This window comes from Alligator sinensis, unplaced genomic scaffold (assembly GCF_000455745.1).
Source record: "Alligator sinensis unplaced genomic scaffold, ASM45574v1 scaffold138_1, whole genome shotgun sequence".
Classification (NCBI taxonomy): Eukaryota; Metazoa; Chordata; order Crocodylia; family Alligatoridae; genus Alligator; species Alligator sinensis.
In genome coordinates this window covers 3,983,105-3,988,658 of record NW_005841862.1, presented here as the reverse complement: position 1 = coordinate 3,988,658, position 5,554 = coordinate 3,983,105, and the positions used below count along the sequence as shown (strand labels likewise).

Sequence of the window (5,554 nt, the reverse complement as noted above, 5' to 3'; positions counted from 1 at the left end):
GGAGATTGGTCAGCGGGTGGCCAGTATTGGCAGCTTCGATTGGACTGGGCTGCTGAGGTCAGAGAGGTCATTTAAGGGCCCGGGCCAGGAAGAAGGGAGCCATTTAGCCATGCGGTCATCCAGGTGAATCTGAAACTGGCTCTCTTCTCATCACCGCATGCTCCAAGAGTGCCTTGCCTCCGGAGGAAACTCGAACCACCTCTGGATGATGCGAGTGAGTAAGCTACTAGAGATCCAATTAGATATTTAGCTTCAGTAACTCAGATGCGTGTTTAAACGGCTACCTCCGCCACCCTGGTTTGCTCCTTGGGATTTGCTCTATGGGATTCCTCTGATATTCCTGTAATATTTCTATGATACTGCTCTACCTTTTACCCTGTTTCCACCCTACCCCTGTAATCAATAAAGTTCTCCTTTGTGACCGGTGTGGGAGACTTATTGAGGGGTGGGTCTAAATTATGCCAAGGAGGCCCCTTAGGTCTATGGACTAAGGGAGGCTTCCCTAATCAGCCCCTGACTTGGGAAGTGCCCCAAGTGCTTATATTGGGTCTAGTACCTATTGGACGATCAGGCCTGTGTTCTCCAAGGTGCGCAGAGCCAGAAGTGAGTCCAGAACCTTGGATGGTGGCAGCGGGAACCCCAGGCTAGCGGGTGTGCTCCAGGGAAGGGGTCGGTTGGACGGGAGGCACCCTAAAGGAGGCACTCGGAGCCTGGAAGGTGGTCGGGCGCAGGGAGGTGGGCGGCTCAATGCAGGAGCACCCCCTACTGGCCCGCCACAGTGCCCATAGGCAGCACCCACCTGCCAGCAGCCCACCCAGGCGGCCCTAGGGGGTGCTGCTGCTGTGGAGGGAAGGACTGGAAGGACCAGAAGGACTGGGCCCAACTGCAGCTCAGGGGCTGCTTGGCCTGCTGGAAGCTCACCCTCTAGCTGCAGGAGATGCAGGCAGGCTCCATGGGAAAAAAAAAAAAGGATCAGCTGGGGTGGGGTGGTGGGGGACGGAGCTGCGGCTCATCCGGGGGGGCGGGGCGGCTCCCGCCACTATGTGCACCCTTAGAGGGCATGTGGGACATGTGCCTCCAGGCTGCATGAGGCAAGGGCGGGCTGCTACTGCAGACAGGGGCGGGGATGTTGCCCAGTTCTTCCCAGTGGGGTGGGGGTGCTGGGCCGGGGCTGCGCTTGGGGCAGAGGACAGTGGCATTGGGAGTGGGGGCTACGGTGAATTTTGAGGTAGCTGCAGCCCCTCCCATAGCCTTCCCTCCCAATGCTGCCACCTGCCCCAAGTGCAGCCTCGACAACCCCCTGCTGGAAAGAGCCCAGTGCTGTCCCCAGCCCTAGCCCACAGTAGCAGCCCACTCTTGCCCCACGCACAGATCCAGGGGGCACATGACCCTGTGCCTCCCATGGCCCTCCCCACATCCCCTAGATGAGCCACAGCTCTGCCCCATGCCCTTCCCCAGCCCCACCCCCTCCCTCACCATGGGGACCTCAATCTGCTGTCCCCCCACACCCCTTCCTCTACAAAAGACTTACCAGCCAGCTGCTGTTCTCCATGCTACCGTGCTGCACTGCTGCTGCGTGCCTGCACAGGGCATTTATCAGCGACATTCTTGGCCACATCAGCCAAAAAAAAGCTGATTGCCAATAATGTTAATTTTCCTTATATTAGTGCCGGTACAATATGGAACCAATGTATTGGTGCACCTCTAGACTAAACCCATGTCACGTGTACAAGCACCCTGAAGTGGCTTGATTTCTAGAGGTATTTTAGCCTAAGTTGCGAGAGCTCAGTAGTAAGTGGGAACTGAAAACACCCTAAACCTTAGAAAAAATTCAAACATCAACAGGGATATTTCCCTAGGTGGATAGAACTGAAGCACAGTAATGTATACTGAACCCCAAGGAAAAAAAGTACTAATCTCAGTTCAGATAGGCCTTTCAGAATCACAGTTTAAATAACCTTTTCATGGGTACACTCAAAATTTGCTCAGAGAGTTGCATTAGCAACTTGCCAGGAACATGAGCTACAATTCTGTATAAAGTACAGCTCATAAAACACCCTCTACAGATTCCAGACTGAAGGCTGTATCTTAAGACAAACTACACATCAAACTGATTCCAAATACACTGAACACCGGGATCCATAGGCTTCACAGACAGCACCCCTGTAAAGCTGGGCATCTAGAAATGGCATTGTAAAACTCTTTAGGTCATACTTTACTTGCTCTTTGGATGCTTGTGCCCAACACTTTTGGCTTCCCATAATGCTAAAGCTGTTCTGGAGCACAGACTGAAAAGGCAACTTTCCTTGAGTATAGGTTAGTGTTGTTTTCTTAATAATCTTATCATCTATACCAACTACTCACGTCTGCTGTTCCATCCAGAGCCTTTCTTCCTTCATCTGCCTCTTCTCCTCTTCTTCCTGTCTCAATCTTTCTTCCTCCTCTTTCTTACATCTCTCTTCTTTCTTTTGCAAGTGCTCTCACTCTTCCTTTTCATGGCACCTTCCTTCTTCTTCTCCCCTGTTTCATCCATTCAGTAAGACATTTCAGCATCTTTACAATCTTAGATCAAATTACTTGTACCATTATATGTTTTGGTCCAGGTCAAAAGTTATAGCTGCACAGATATATGTCCTTGCAGTGACCACATGCTAAGAGCTCCCTTTGATTTGTGATATCTTTCAGTATTTAGCATGCTTATATCTTCCATTCCAACATTTCTCAGGCACGTTAAAATGTGGAGTAGAGCACCAGCAAGGTTTTGCAGAACTATGATTTACCAAGTGTGAATTTAGAATTATAACTTGAGAATCACTTCCTAACAGTTTCTGGCAAGAGATAATGGGGTGGGGGAGTAGGAGGGAAACCCTAAAATGTCTTGGAGCTCAAATTTAAATTATTCCCTGTACATTCTTAACTGCTTAGAAGATATTACACAGCTCCTACTCGATATATTAGCTGAACAAGGTGGTACTGGGTTGTGACGGCCAGAACCAGAGGGATTAATAAGCAATAAATATGTGCTTCTTGGAGGCATTTGGTATTTTGCCTAACAGGTAATATTAGCTAATATAAAGCTTGTAAGTTCGTAATGCGCAAATGTAACTTGTCTGTCATAAGTTTAACCAAAATGATAAAACTAACTGTTCGTATTAATCGTGGAACTGACTGGGCCCCAAAGGCGAAGCTGTAGCTGCAAGATTAGCTGACCTAACGGTTTTTGCTCAGGGTTCAGCCTTGACGATAAAAACTGGATCCAACCGCCTGGCACACCCAACACATTCCAGGAAAGCACATCCCAAGAAAGCATATTCAGAGAAACCTAAAACGGTTAGGATTAGGCAGAGTGATGTCAGTTTCAAACCTAAAGGTGCTGCATTGCAATTTGCTTATTGGATAAACCCGAGTCTAGGTAGTAACCTTTTATGATAATTTTTAACATCTTTCAATCCCATACGGTAACAGCTATAGGGCAAGATTGTGAGTGGCTCTAAAATCAACAGATTAGCATAAGACTAGGTATAAAAAGCGCGTGCGTCAGGCCACCAGCAGGAAGGAGGGAACAGAACAGTCATTGCTGTTCCAGCCCGGACTCCGGACTCCTGGTGTGAGTAAGGATCGGATCCTGATCAAGGGAACTTCCCCAGTAATCCCTCTGACAGCGTTGATCAGGGACGCCTGACTTCGCTGGAATCACTTGGCATGCACCTGGCATCGAGGGACTATCAATAAATTGCCAACCCATGTCTGTCTATCTGTTGTTTTGAACAGCCCAGTGGCTGATACCCTCGCAGTGCCCGTTTGGCCTGCGACAGAATTGATTCATCTATCTGTTGTTATTATCTGTTGTTATTATTTACCATTAGCTCTTTAATACTGCATTATCTGCTTATCACATTTATCTTTCTGTTAACTGTTGTGTGTGTAAGCTATAATAAATTTGCCTTTGCTTCACTCCCAACTCTGCCTCCTTGATCCCGAACCAAACAGCCCAGTCAGGCTGATTGGGCTGCAGCACCCAGTCAGCCTGCAACTAAATTGATACACTCACAGGTGGCCTGTGACACTGGATATACATTCACTGCCTGCTGAAAATTTGTAAGATGAGGATTACTTTCTAGTTCAGCCTGAAGGATTGTGGACTTGTAAGAAATACTTGAGCAAAATATGGTCTGTGGGCTGGATCTGGCCCACCAAACATTTTCATTTGGCCCGTGGCACCCATCAACAAATCATGCCCTACCCAGCCCTTCTGTCTATGAGGGTGGGAGTGAAGCACCCATGTGTACGCACACCTCCAACATACCCTATTGTGCCTTGCTCCCACCCTTGTGGGCAGAAGGGCCCAGCCAAGCCAGCACACAGCTTCTGGGGGGGGGCTGCTGCTGCAGCTGCTGCAGCCCTCAGCATAGATGGTGGAAGGCCAGAACTAATGGGATTCAGCCCCGCCAAACACGGGGCAGCCCATGCAGCAGGGGTGGGGAGGGATGAGCATGCACCCAGGATTGCAGCCTGGCATTGTGGGGGGGGACTGAGTGCACAAATGCCCCCCCCTTCACCCAGCAAGTAAGTCTGTTGGGGAAGGGACTGGGCGAAAGTCATGGGGGGCAGGAGAAGATCTAGGCCCCTGCGGTGAGGGACAGCGGGAGCAGGGCAGGGGCTGGGGGGGCTGGGGCCCTGGCCAGGCCAGGTGGTGGGATAATCAAAACCCGGGTGGCTCATCCAGGGGCACAGGGGAGCTCCCACCACTGTGTACACCCCAGTGGAGGCCCTGTGGGCACATGCACTCCAATCAGTGCGCAAGGTGGAGGCAGCTACTGCTGTGTGATGGACTCTGTGCTGCTGCAGCTGCCCCAGGAGTGGCACGATGCCACATGCCTGTTGCTGCTGGGCTGTGCTGCACCCTTGCTCACCCAGTGGCGGGACACATATGATGTCACATGGCTCTCGAGGCAGCGGCGGACAGAGCCCAGTGTGCAGCAGCAGCCACTTCCAGCCCATGCACAGATCGGGGAGCATGTGCCCCCTTGGCCTCCGCCAGGGTGCACACAGAACTGGGAGTACCCCCCACCCCCCCACATCCCTGGATGAGCCACCTGGGCACTGTCCCACCCGGCCCAGCCATAGTCCTATTCATCCCAGCTCCTGCCCCTGCCCCTGCACCACTCAATCCCTCTCCACTGGGGCCTTGATCTGCACCCCTCACAGCCTTTTCCCCTCCCCCTGCCCCTTCCCCCACAGACTTACCTGCTGCGGGGGGACACACGCAATGTGAGCACACACTCAGCTCCCCCAAATAATTTTTTTGCCCCTTGTCTATGCTCCACTTCCCGGGCATCTGGCTCACTCTGGGCAGCAGGTAAGGAAGTGGTGGGGGTAGGGCTGCAGCTGGGTGGGGGCACAGAGCATGGGGTTGGGACTAGCTGCAACACAGAGCCTGTGCCCAGGGGAGCGGCAGCAGTGTGCAGCTTGGGTGGGCAGCATGTGTTTGTGAAGAAGGATGGGGGGTGTGGGTACCACTCGCAATGCTCCCCCCCCCCCCCCGCGGGCCCAC

At 52.0% G+C, this 5,554-nt stretch overlaps 1 long non-coding RNA gene across 1 annotated transcript in view; it reads right to left on the bottom strand.

Moving 5' to 3' along the window:
• Positions 1-2,512, bottom strand: part of LOC112552045 — a 13,597-nt gene extending 11,085 nt beyond the window's left edge. The window contains exon 1 of the long non-coding RNA XR_003096391.1: positions 2,365-2,512. This is a non-coding gene — a long non-coding RNA (uncharacterized LOC112552045). The remainder of the gene's footprint in view (positions 1-2,364) is intronic.
• Between the last annotated feature and the right edge of the window lie 3,042 nt (positions 2,513-5,554).